General features: G+C 47.2%; 1 protein-coding gene and 1 long non-coding RNA gene across 3 annotated transcripts in view; one reads left to right on the forward strand and one right to left on the reverse strand.

Annotated features, from left to right (window-relative positions):
* Positions 1 to 785: 785 nt before the first annotated feature.
* Positions 786 to 6843, reverse strand: LOC131924062 (uncharacterized). Its single transcript, XR_009382775.1, has 5 exons — positions 6334 to 6843; positions 5074 to 5385; positions 4894 to 4981; positions 2724 to 2798; positions 786 to 2005 (listed from the first exon to the last, which is right to left on the reverse strand). It is a non-coding gene; the product is annotated as an uncharacterized LOC131924062 (long non-coding RNA).
* A 151-nt stretch (positions 6844 to 6994) lies between these two features.
* Positions 6995 to 13619, forward strand: part of Susd6 (sushi domain containing 6) — a 105517-nt gene continuing 98892 nt past the window's right edge. For both annotated transcript variants that reach the window (XM_059279563.1, XM_059279564.1), the window contains exon 1: positions 6995 to 7274. The gene's annotated coding sequence lies outside the window, so the exon portion shown is untranslated. The remainder of the gene's footprint in view (positions 7275 to 13619) is intronic.

The raw sequence follows: 13619 nt of genomic DNA on the forward strand, positions 1-13619 counted from the left end.
TAAGGAGAATAATGTTGGGAGGCTGGAAGACTGTGGCTAGCATTTTCATTACCACTAGAGGTCACCTGCTTCCTCTCAGACCTGGCATCTTCATCTTCCATGGTAACTTGGGGTCCAACTTTATTGGACAAAAGAAATAGAGGCAGATGGGACCAACACCAAACATCTCTGGCCTCTTCTGTGGGCCCACCTCCCACCTTAATAGTCATATGTAAGGTGTCAAGGGTCTGGCTGCCTCGAGTAATCCACCTGTTACCCACGTTCATTCACTCCAGTGGTTTTGCTAGCGAGTTTGGCTAATCCTGGGCCACCTGTGCTGGGTCCACCTCTTCCACCATTCCTATTCATTCACATCTGTAGATACAGGTATTGGAAACTGTTGAATATTTTTTCTTGTTAGGTGTATATATTCGATATTTCAGATGTAAATGTTTGACAGTGTGTGCTGAGGTGGGATCTGAATTATAGGATTTGTCAGTTTCTCTCATGTAAATACTTCCACCCTGATTTGAGGCTGTCAGTGTGATGCTGCATATGGAGTTGGAAAGAGATGCCATAAAAGTACTGCATTAGTATTCCCAACATACACATAGAGTAAATGCAGATAAACTTGAAAGCCGAGAGAAGAGTACAGTAAAGTGATTAAGAAGTGATATTTTGAGTATCACACTAATATCACACTTTACTAAATTTTCTGTATGTGATTTAATTTTGTTTAACAATACACTTAGAAATTTGAATTGTTTTTATTTTTATTTTTTGTCTCTGGGGATGGGACCCAGGATATTACATATGTAAGCGTGTGAGCACTCTGTATGGCAGCTGTCAGGGCCTCCCTCCCCTGATGATCTGAAGGAGGAGACTACTCCATTCCTTCATCCACCGATACCTCAGAACTTGCTGAACCAATCATACAGCTCTCTCTCTTCTCTCCATTAAGTCACGGGGACAATGAACCATCGAGAAACCCGGAGGAGGAAGAGTCACCAAGGGACAGTGGTGTCAGAAGACCGGGAGCAGTGTGGGTGAGGTTCGTGGGTTGGCGGTAGCTACAAAGGCCTCAGGCCATCAGCTGCCCCCTGTTCCTTCCTCTTTCCAGGCTGGCTGTCTTCCAGAGTCCCTGCCCAGCTCTTGGGCAAAGGTGATCCGGTTGGCCAGCCTCGGGCGTGTGCCCGTGACAGGATCTGGCATTTTTCTCCCACTGGGTTACCTCCTGGGCCACCTGAGGACAAAACAGATGGACTCTCATATTTGAATTCTTCTCTCCCTTTCTCACTTCTCTCTCTCCTTTCGTCCTTACATGGTCTCATTGTGTAGTCCAGGCTAGTGGATGCTGTCTATCTTGCCTTTCTTTTGTGTGAAAAATGGGTCCAACCCTTTCACCCAGATTACCAGATCTGTGTTGGGAATAAAAATGTGGTTAGAGTTTGGTGCTTCAGAAAATCAGGAGTGGGGCATAGTCCACACCAACAGGCCAAGCAGACTCCGGTACACATTTTCTTTCTTTCTTATTTAATTTTTATTTATTTGAGACAGGGTTTTTCTTTGTAGCTCTGTCTGTCTTGGAACTCTCTGTGTAGACCAGGCTGGCCTCAAACTCAGAAAGATCTATCTGCCTCTGCCTCTTAGGTGCTGGGATTAAAGGTGTGGGCCACCAAGCCCAGCCAGTGCATATTCTAAGGATGGGGGCAGGGTTGGGGTGCACATAGCTCTAGTTATTGTGATTTGAACCTTGAACTTTGCAAAGTCCTATCTGACTGGTCGTCTCCAGACATCCGGATATCAAGTCTGGCTCTCTCGGTTCCCATCAAGCCATAGGAAGGAACATCCTTATGACAGTTTGTAGTCACAAACCCAGAGCTTCCTCCTTTGGATGGGATCTTCCTCTCAGCTCAGGCTGGTGGGGCCCCATGGCCCATCCATACTAGACTTCTGCTTTCTTTAGCAACGGAATACTTCTACTTCCCTCGGAGTCAAACAGGTTTCCTTTCTTGGCCTGTGAAGGCTACCCAAGGAATCTTGAATTAAAACATGAAACTGAAACCAATGCCTATGTGAGATGAAACAAGCCAGTTGTCTCTTGTGGTAGTTTGAAAGAAAATGGCCCCCAAAGGAAGTGGCACTATTAGGAAGTGTGGCTTTTTTGGTATGCTGTGTTTGTAGGTATGTTCTTGTTGGAGGAAGCGTGTCATTGTGGAGGCAGGCTTTGAGGGTTCCTAAAAGCTCAAGCCAAACCCAGTGAGACAGTCCACTTCCTGTTGCCTTCTTATCAAGATGTAGCCAGCACAATGTCTGCCTGAATGCCATGATGATAATGGACTGAACCTCTGAAACTGTAAGCTGCCACCTCAGTTAAATGTTTTTCCTTTGTAAGAGTTGCCATGGTCACGGTCACGGTGTCTCTTCACAGACATGGAAATCCTAACTAAGACATCTCCCTACCTTAGCTTCCTTGGGTAAGAGAGGAGATAGTCATGGATCTTCATTTTGTGGGAATGCTATGAGGATACAATGATCTGGTGTGTAAAGATGCCCTTTGAGAGAGAGGAACAGATAGACACACAAGGACCATTGTGTCATGTGTTGGCCCCCTACCCCCCAGGCCAGGGCTAGGAGAGGCTGCATGCTTTGCTTCCCTCCCAACTCCCCCCCCAATCCCCTCCCCCATGGAAAAGAACGACCTTTGGAACAGACAAGCAACAAATTCTAGTTTTGCAACATACCTGCTATGTGGTTTTTGGTAGGCTGAAACCTCTCTGTGAGCCTCTCTGGTAAAATGAAGTTGATGAGATGCTTGACTTGGAAGATTGCTACCAGAATTAGAAATTACAGGGATAAAGTTCCTAACAAGTAAGTACTTGGCACACAGTAGGTGCTCTATAAATAGTGGCTATCATTACAGCTGTTATATGTCATAACCACAGCAACAATGATGCCACACTCTTATTCTGAGCCGCCCACCCCTGCTTTCCATCTCCCAAAGAGCTAAGCTTCTCTGTTCCTGCCTGAGGGCCCACATACTCCTGGCTGGGTTCCTGGGGAAGGAATGAATACTTTGCCTCCGGACCATTTCCAAAGGAACTGACCAGCTTCCCTGGTTTGCCCAAGACGGTCCTAACTTTAGTGCCGGGTGTGCCACAAGTCAGGAATCCCCTTCGTCACTGACAAACTGCCATGGTTGGCTTTTCTCCTTCTCACTGGGATTAGCCCAACCTCTCTGGCATAGATATTAGGTTGCCTAGATATAGAGCATTACAGTTTGTTTTGGAGGCTACAGATGTAGTGCAGTGGCAGTCAGCATGCCTTAGCTCCTGAGCCCTGGGTTCCATACTTAGCATAGTGTCCTTTGGGGGCCCTGAAAATGTTCTAAAATTGACTATGGTAATAGTTATACAATACTGTAAATATATTTTAAAAACATCTAATTGTGTATGTTAGATGTATAATTGTACATTTAAGCTGTGAATTAGTTGTATAACAAAATAAAGCATTAAAAGATAATTTAAGGGGCTGGAGAGATGGCTCAGAGGTTAAGAGCACTGGCTGTTCTTCCAGAGGTCCTGAGTTCAATTCCCAGCACCCACATGGTGGCTCACAACCACCTGTAATGAGATCTGGTGCCCTCTTCTGCAGGCAGAACACTGTATACATAATAAGTAAATAAATCTTTTAAAAACAGATAATTTAAGGTTCTAAAACGTATGTTTATGGGGGCTGGAGAGATGGCTCAGTGGTTAAGAGCATTGGCTGCTCTTCCAGAGGTCCGGGGTCAATTCCCAGCACCCACATGGCAATTTACAACTGTCTGTAACTCCAATTCCAGGGAATCCAACACCCTCACACAGACATACATGCAGTCAAAACACCAATGTACATAAAATAAAAAAATAAATTAATTAAAATGTATGCTTATATAACTGTTTATTTACTTGTGTGTGTGTGTGTGTGTGTGTGTGTGTGTGTGTGTGTGTGTGTATGTGTGTGTGTGAAAGTCAGTTTTTTTCCTTCCTCCAAATGTGTTCAGAAGACCAAACTCAGGTCATCAGGCTTATAAAACCTTTCCTGGATGATCTGTCTTGCCATCCTTAAAGCTTCAAAACAATTTTTAAATAAAATTGGAGGATAGGATGTCATATGTCTGTATTCCTATCTCTCAGGAGGTAGTGGAGATCTCAGTTCAAGGCTAGCCTGGGCTTCATAGACTCTGCTTCAAACCAAAACTGAAAAGGCAATGCGAGGAGGCCCAGGCCATATAGCGCAGTGGTAAGATGCTTGCCTAGCATGCATGAAGACCTGGGTTTGGAGCCAGCAGTAATGATGCACACGCCTTTAATCCCAGCTCCCAGGGGTGGAGGGGCAGAGGCAGGCAGATGTCTGTGTGTTCAAGGCCAGCCTGGTCTACAGAGTGAGTTCCAGGACTGCCAGGGCTACACAGAGAAACCCTGTCTTGGTGGGGCAGGGAGGTGGGAACCTAGGTTTGACTCCCTAGCACCATTTAAATTAAAAAAAAAAAAAAACCCTCCTCCTTAAACCAGTGTTCCTCTTATACGCTTGAGAATCTCACAAGTCCAAATTATCCTTATTCATTCTGTCACAATTTCACCTAAGTATATCTATGATATACTTCGATCATATTCCATCGCCCCATCATCCTCTTGTCCCCAGCCACCAAACCCTTTCTTATCAGCAAGTCACTTCTCTCCTACTTTGATGACTTTTTTGGTATGTGTGCCCTACTTCATTTAATTAGGGTTGCTTGTGTGAGCATGGGTGGGAACACAAAGCATTCTTAACCTCCATCTTAGGGTATCTCATCATTGGCAAAAAACAAAAACAAAACCCAACCCCCCCCAAAAAAAAATCAAACCAAACCAAACCACAACAAAAATTTACCCTAAGCCAGGGAGTACCATCTTCGTTTTGCAGGAGAGTAGAGCAAGACTTATTATAAGCAGGATGTAAGAAGATCTTTGACCCAGATCTGTAAGGAGAATCGGAACGTAAGCTATGAGGGGTAGGAAGGAGGGAAGAGCTTGCTGAGCCAGTATTGACAAGACACAAAAGGGATCTTACCCTGGTTCTGATCCTGGCAAGACAAGGCAAAAGGAAAGAAATGTGTAAATGAAGCTAAACCAAAGCACCAGTGGGACAGAAGGGGAAGAGCTGCAAAGTGAGGCAGGGTCACAGGAAAAGGACACTCGGGTCGGGGAGCAGGACTCAGAGGTGTGACAGGTGGTGGCTTGTTAGGGATCTGCTGCAGGTGGGGAGGAGGCTGGCCGGTCAGTTCTCCAGAGCGGTGGTGTGGTTGGATTTCTGCCAGACTGCGGAGAGTCCCGGACACAGTCTGTGCTGCGGACTTTGTTCTCAGTTGTGGACTCTGGTAGGCTGTGAACAATAATAATACCACTTCACACTGTGAGACGTGGCAAGTCCTTCCTGAGGTCCCCTGTTAATGGTCAAACTGCCACACATGGCTGGAGACTGGGCCGCCCTCCCCGGTATGCACCTGCATACCCACTTTCTTCCCTTGCTTCTTTTTCATCCGTCTGTTGGTTTTCTCCAGTCTCTCCTTTACTCTTTCCTCTGTTCATTTCTCTTTGTCTCTTGGGTGTTCCTGCTAGGACCCCAAGTTTTAGCAAGCATGCTACAGTCCTACAGCATTGCTCATCTTCTTCGAGGCAAGGTTTTGTAGCTGAGGCTGGCCTTGTATTTGGAATCCTCCTGCCTTAGCCTCCTTCCTAAGTGCTGGAATTACAGGATGTCCAGATCCTGCCAGGCTGATGTTTTTCAACCCCTTAATGGTCTGGGTAGTGCAGCTCCATTAGTGTGGGTAAGTGAGCAGGATGCCAGGTGTCCAGTTTTCCCAGGACAAAACAGGAAAAGGCAGTGGAACACACCACCGGTTTCTCTGAGGCCCATGGGGAAGAGCTCTCTAGGGGGTGGGTGTGCTGTGGTGGTGCTAATTCACAGCACCTTTATTTGAAAGCTTTCTAGGTGAAAGGCCCTGAGGTGTAGCTTTGTTCAAAGGGCATCTGGAAAAAACAAACAAACAAACAAAAAAACCCACCTCCTTCCCAGTAGAGCTAGGTTGGGCACTTGCCTAGAAAAAAAAAAAAAAAAAAAAGAATAGGGCAACTCCGCTAAAAGGTCTGCCTGATTTATGAGCCACACGATTTTCAAGGAGTGTCTCAACATTTATTAAACACCTTTGAGACAGGTCAAATACAAGGACATGGGCACAAAGGGCCACAGTTTCCACTATCATGTGGCCAGCCCTCTGCAGTGAGAGGTCACTGTTAAATGGATACAGCGGGCCGTATACAGTTTGATCACCTGAGATGTGCTGAGAGCGGAGCCAAGCTAGGGGCCATGCCTGCAGCTCCGGGTCCCCCAGCCCTTGCTGGAACGTCAGCTTTCCTCAATTTGAGATCCACCAGGTGCTTTCGAGTGCGCAGCAACAGCACTGAGGGACATCCATTAAAAAAGATTCCCGAAGTCCACCCCAGCTTTATAGATTCCAAATGGCTGGATCTACATTTCCACACCCACCTAACCCCTCGGGGGCACTTTTGAGGTAGTTAGGTTACACACCATAACCTAGAGTAATGCTTAATAGGGAGATAATAACCTGCTTCAGAGATAGGTCAGGCAACGTGTGCGAAGGAGCCTCTTAAACAGCAATATACTTCTTTGCAAATGACAGTAATTAAAACATCCAAATAATAACCAAACAATACAGTAAAAGAACTGGAGGGCGCTCTAGAAAGGTGGCGAACTAGAGTCCCTATTTAACAGCCCGTGTCGTCAGAGCGACGGTCTCTTTAAGGCACCCCCCCATCCCCTCTAGAGGCGTGTCAGACAAGGCCGGCTGCGCGTGCGCGCGACTCCGCGGGGGCGGTCGCCGCGCCGCGCCGCCGCCGGCGGCGCTTGTTGCGTGCGCGCCTGGCCCCGCCCAGGCCCCGCCCCTTCCCCCTCCCCCCCTCCTCCGCGGGGCCTCCCCCCGCCCTCCCTGTACAGCTGGGCCAGTGACGCTGGCGCAGCGGCCGCGGCGCTCCATCCTCCGAAGCTGGCCCCCGGCTCCCGTCCTGCTCCTCCCGTAGGCGTCCGACCGCACGAGCCAGCCCAGGGCCACGCCAGGCGTCGCGGAGGACCCGACCGGGAGCGCAGCCGGGCGGGCGGGCGGGCGGGCGCGCGCGTGCAGCGGCGGAGCGGGTTCTGCGGCGCGGGGAGCTGCGAGCGCCCCCTTCCCGGAGGTCTCGGCGCGGACTCCCCGGGTGAGTTGTCACCACCACCACCGCCGCCGCCCCGGGGGCCCGGAGGGGGCCGGCTTTGTGTCAGCGGCGCGCGGGGGCTGGTTGTCAGGGCGCGGGCGGGCGCGCACCTCCGCGGGGACCCCGGGCCTCCGCGCGGCCGCCTGCTCCGGCTGGTGTCTGCACCGCGAGGCGCGCCGAGGTCGCCGGGCCCCGGGCGCTCTGAGGGCGGCGGCGTGCTGGCTGTGCGGTGTCGGGGACCCGAGGATCGGGGTCGGCGCCGGGCTCGGGGAGGGGGAGCGCGCAGCGCGCAGCGGGCGGAGGCCCTCCGTGTGGCCGCGCTGGCCCTCCCGCCCAGAGAAGCCGCGGCCCGGCGCGGCGGGACAGGCTTGGCCGAGGCGGGTTTCCTGAGGAAATCTTGCAGCCGCTCGCCAGTGCGCGTGAGCTCTCGGGAGCCCCAGCGCCTCCTCGCCTCTTCAGTCGCAGAAACTTTTATTATGTGGGCTGCCACTCGCCGAAGCCACTTCCTGTTTTGTTTTTGTTAATGTGACTAGATACAGACTTTCTTTTTTTTTTAATCCTTGCAAAAGTCACACATATTTGCGAGTCGGAACGGCCCCCTCACGGTTGTGGTTGTGCAGCCACCGGGGTGGAAAAACTTAACCTGTAACGGCATTGGGAGGACAGCGAGGCCCAGGAAAAGAGGAGTCAAGTTCATTAAGAACTTCATGGCTCGACAGAGAGGCCCAGTGTTGTGGCCACACACTTCTATGGTGACAAGGCTGTGTGCTGCCCTTTGTTGCTTTTGCTGACTGGGGTTTGAAGTGCTGTACAGAGAGAGGTGCGGGGACATGATCCAGTTTAGTTAAGCCATGGGTATTTACTCCCTTCTAGATCTGCAGCGTCTTTCCACTCTTTACAGGGATCAGTTCGCTTTTTGCTGTTAGAATCCCTTGAGTTAAAAAATTAATACACACACACACACACACACACACACACACACACTTTTGTGTTCTGGGAATTCTACACCCAGATTGTCACCATCTAGTGGAGACTAGTAGAGACATGCCCTTGGCGTTGACTTCTTAGTTTTCTGAGCTTGGCACTTTCTCAGTAGATGCAAATGCAAATAGAAATGAGAATTGTCTGAGTTGGAGGGTGTTCCTGTACCTCAGTAAAGGAATAATTTCATAAAGCGATTGACAATATGGAAAACTTCTTGAGGGTTTATTGTGTTCCAAGCTTGTGCTAAAAAGTTTCACTTAAGGGTTGGGGATTTAGCTCAGTGGTAGAGCGCTTGCCTAGCAAGCACAAGGCCCTGGGTTCGGTCCTCAGCTCCGGAAAATTAAAAAAGAAACAAACAAACAAACAAAAAAAAACCCTAAAACAACAAAAAAAAAGTTTCACTTAAAAAAGCTACATTTATTTGGTGTAGGTGAGTTCGAGTGTGTGAGCTTGTGTTTGTACATACCATGGTGCTGGTGTGGAGGTCAAAGAACATCTTGCAGGGGCCAGTTTTCTGCCTCCCAGCGGTTGAACTTAGGTGATCAGGTCTGGTGGCAAGTGCTTTTAACCTCTGAGCTATGTCACGGGCCCAAGTTTCACTTTGGATCTCATTTAATAACATTTGAGGCAGGGTGGATGTTATCCTTATTTTTCCAGTTGAGATAAAAGCCACACACGTTAAATAATTTAGGGCCACAAATTAATTTTTGGAGTCTCTAGATCCTTCTCAGAGCAGCACTACTTGAGGCTGTTTTTAATTATAAGCATCCCTAACTCTCTCCTGGATGCACATTTATGGTCAGTGTGCACAATACTACTTGTTCATCTTTAAAAATTTTTTTCATTCTGTTTCATGTGATACACAGCTTATACCAGTGGGTGCCTTATATTAGAGATACCGTGATGAGTAAAACCGAAACTAGACAGGTCTTCATGGTGCTCAGTTTTTTCCCCCTTGTTTTGTTTTGTTTTTTTGGGACAGGGTTTCTCTGTGTAACAGTCCTGGCACTCACTCTGTAGACTAGGCTGGTCTTGAACTCACAGAGAGCCATCTGCCTCTGCCGCCCAAGTGCTGGGACTAAAGGTGTGCACTACCATACCCGGCTTGGATCTAAGTTTTCAATTTATTTTATTTTGGTTTATTGTGGTAATTTTGCTACTTTTGGGAACTTGTACCCATTGAGTGAGAGGACAGTTATGAGTTTGAAACCTGTAGATGGGAGTCCTGTCTCCAGAGGGACTTTGAAAATGTAGTAGAAATGATATTCGAGTCAAATCCTCACCTCCTGCTACAGAAAAGCCTCAGGGTGTGCAGTCCTGGGAGCAGACCCAGCAGATGGCAGTTTGACCTGCAGTGCCCAGCGTCTCCAAATCTCGCATTCAGGCTCTTGGAAGGAAGAGAGGTAAAAAGAGGTGCTGCAGCCTGGCCGGTGGCAGGACCTCAGCACTCTGGCTGTCTGGCTGGTCTCCATGGTGTGGTGATTGATCTGGAGCTCTTATGTAATGATGCGTCTTCCTGACAGGGGATTTCCTCCTCTGCTGTAGCTGGGGCCGCAGTTCCTGCTTCACTGCTTCCTCCACACACACACACATAACGTGTGTACCCTCCAAAGGTAGCATTTCACTGGGCTTCTAAAAGTAAGCCTGTTTAAAAAGAAGTTTATTATTACTATTTTGCTCACGTTATGCTGGTCCATTTCTCAGATCAAAACTTGCCTTTGGTTGTGCAGTGTCTGTAATCTCAGCACTGGGGGAGGCCTGAGGTCGGAGAGGCATGAGCTCCAGCTAGCCTGGATACACACGGTGAAACCCTGTGTCAAAATCAGATGACCAAAACCAACCGAAATCTCCCCCCTCCCCCAATATCCTTGCTCTCATTTCATACTTTTTCCTTGTGCTTTTTCTGTATCTTTAGCTCTCTTGATAGCTGCTCACTGCTGGTATCCTCTGGAGGCTTAGAGAAATAATAGAGTGTCTTAAAAATTCGGTTAGGGGGCTGTAGAGAGGGCTTAGTGATTAAGAGTGCATGCTGCTCTTGCAGAGGACTGGAGTTTGATTCCTAGCACCAAACCAGCTCATGGTCATTCGGAACTCCAGCTTAAGGGGGGTTGATGCTCTTTTCAGGCTCCAAAGTGCACACAGACACCTCCATATAAACAATAACATCTTAAGAGTTTTGTGGAGACTAGGCATGGTGGAGAATGCCTAGTCTCTGGGAGGCGGAGGCAGAGTCTGAGGCCAGTCTGATCTACATAGTGAGTTCTAGGGCAGCCAGTGCTCCAAAGTGAGATCTTGTCTTAAAACAGAAAAGAAAAAGTTAAAAATCCAATGAGGAACATGATTTTCCTCATTTCAGTACCAAATAGGTGATCTGGGAGAACGAGGCAGAACCATTTGCTGGCAATGAAGGAAAGCCAAAAAAAGAGCATACGGTACTTGTGTTTTCCCTTATTTCCATTTACCAAGTGACACTTGATGAGAGGTAGTGGCAGGTCCCTGGAGCCCACTTGGCTTGGCCACCTGTCTCACCTGTCGGCCATATATACATTAAACGTTTTACTGAGCTCTTGGATTGGCATGTAGTCTAGCCGAAGCTGATGAGCGGAATTCATTTCCCTTTTTCTATCTGCCTGAACTCACAGGATCCTGCTGAGAGCATTCTCTCAAGCAGTATGAGAATAGAGAAAAGGAACAGATAAAGGAATCCTGTATCAAGTTTGAGGCCAACCTGGTCTACAAAGCAAGTTCCAGGACAGCCAGAGCTGTTTCATAGAGAAACCCTGTCTCAAAAAAACAAAAACAAAAACAAGAACAAAATAATAATAATAAAATAAAATAATTTCTTGCTGGGCAGTGGTGGCACAGGCCTTTAGTCCCAATACTTGGGAGGCAGAAGCAGGCGGATCTCTGTGTGTTGGAGGCCTGCTTGGTCTACAGAGTGAGTTCCAGGACAGCTAGGGCTACACAGAGAAACCCTGTCTTGAAAAACAAAACAAAACCACAACAAAACAAATTCAAGTGTTGCCGACTTGAATGTGAAGATTATGACATTTGGGTTAAGGGCAAATATTGAAACAAATAATATGTGATAAGAGATTTGGTTTCTCTGAAAATTGCTTCTATGCAGGGAACACTGTCTCAGTCCATTTCCTGTTATTGTAACAAAGTACCTGAGATGTGGTAATTCATAAAGAAGAGCAGCTTATTTGGCTCACAGTTGGAAACCAGGAAGTTGGGGAGCTTGGCACCAGCGTCCTGCATCATAACACAGCATAGGGTATCACATGGTAAAATGAGCAAACTTGGTAACTTGAGTCTCTTCCTCTTGTAAAGTCAGCATGGGTGCCCCACCCTCGAGACCTCTTTAATCCTAGTTATCTGCCAATGTATCTATTCGCCTTCTAGTCCCAAATAGACTTCATATATGACTTTGAGGATTTTCTAGTACTTGAACTTTTAGGGGGCACATTCAAACCATGAGATGAAGAGGAGGGAAGATTTTGAATTCAAAGTTAGCTTGAGTTGCTTAATGAGATCATTTCCAAACAAACAAACCAACCAACCAAAACACAGCACCCACATATGTAATAATAAAGCCTTCATCTAGTCGAATGGCTTTTAGAAAATTGAAGCTCATAAGGTATATGGCCACATTGTAGGATACTTAAAAACTTAAAGCTGTGAAAAATACTGTGATATGGGAGGGCTGTTTGCTTGCTGATGCGAAGGAAGAATGCAGTTTAGAGTTGGGGCTAGAAGCTTTGTGATACAGAGTATTTGAAGCTGTTGATCTTGAGACCCAGGAAGCCGTCAGGCAAACCTTGGGGTGACTGAGCTTGGCCATGAAGATCTGTTTACTATATCATGGCTGAGATTCCAGTAAGGAGACATTCATTGTTCCTTTGGTTGATGTATGATCTTGAGTGCTGCCCTGTAAACATTTTTATGTAGGTCTGGCAGACACCTGTTGTCTTCTGTCTTTATTCTCATATCTGTGCCTGTCTGTCATGTACCAACCCCCCACCTCCCAGGTTTTTTTTTTTTTTTTTTTTTTGGCTGGAAACCAGCAAGGTTTCTTCATTTGTTCTTTTGTCTTCTGGTTCTCCTCTGTGTGTAGAGGTCTCCAGGTACCTCGTAGATCTGGAAGTGGTGCTGAGCTGGGTCACTGCTGCTTCAATCCCAAGGCAGAGGGACAGTTGAGTCTGTGAGGGTACTAGGTATAAGAGCAGCAGGGAGTAGAGCAGCTATAGTGAGAACTGAGCAGGGGTTCAGACTCTGTGTTGTCTGTGATGTGTCTCCCACCCAGAGACATCTGAAGGCTGCATGCCAAGCATTCATGCAGTACTCCCGAAACAGGATATTAACGAAGCATTCTCTCAAGCAGAAACAGATGTAGTTGCCTGTTACTGTGGTCAGTGTTGAGAGAGCTCTAAAATTATCTGGTAGCCATGTGCCCCGCCATACTCCCTCCTGAGTACCAATTTAAGTGTTTTGTTTTTATTTTTAGTCTTTGCAGTGCTCCATTACTTGACTTGTGAAGCTAGCCTGGGATTCCTTATGACAGCAGCAGACTCGATGCTTTCTCAGACTGCAAAGGTGGTGACGAGCTGTTCTTCATTACTCAGAGCAGGATCTTTTATGTTGAGAAGTTTAATGGCTCAGGATTCTTTACTCCTATAGTTTGAGATTGGGAGCAAAACCTCAAGAGATTTGAACAGGGACTCTTTCTTTTCTTACTAACTTTTGTCAAGGAGGAACATGTATCCAATCTTCCCAAACCCAGTTTACCACCGCTAGTGACTCATCTGCAACCACAGAAGTTTAAGCTTGGAGAGGAGTTGCTGAAGTTTTCCTGGCTGGACTAGGCTTGGGTTTTTGACGAGGCTGTGAATGAAACTGGATTTTGGGAATAGGATAGCTGCGTGTTAGTCCAGATCTTCCTCCTTTGGGTTGCTCTCAGTAGATCTCTGAAAACCACGGGGGTGGGGTGGTGGTGGGGTGGGGTGGTGGTGGGGTGTGTGTGTGGAAATCTGAACAGGGGAACCAAGGAGCTAGGTTGCCTGTTTTGCATCTTAAATTGTAATTGTCTCTGCTGACTATTTGAGGAAAGGCTGAGGGGGAAAGGGTTACAGAAAGGTTGGAATATAGGGGGGAAAAGATCATTATTGTGCAACCTAACACATCTTTTCTCTGTTTCTGTTTCTGACATCCTTTGTGTAATCCTTAAACATCCAGTTTTGAATTCTGTTTTTCTCAGCATTATTCTTTTAATCATTTTCCTTTGGTTAACCCTTAATAGTTCAAATGGCTTGTGGTTATATATATTTTCTAAGTTTGCTAAAGGAGATTTTTTTTTTTGGCATT

This window comes from Peromyscus eremicus, chromosome 14 (assembly GCF_949786415.1).
Source record: "Peromyscus eremicus chromosome 14, PerEre_H2_v1, whole genome shotgun sequence".
NCBI classification, from domain to species: domain Eukaryota; kingdom Metazoa; phylum Chordata; class Mammalia; order Rodentia; family Cricetidae; genus Peromyscus; species Peromyscus eremicus.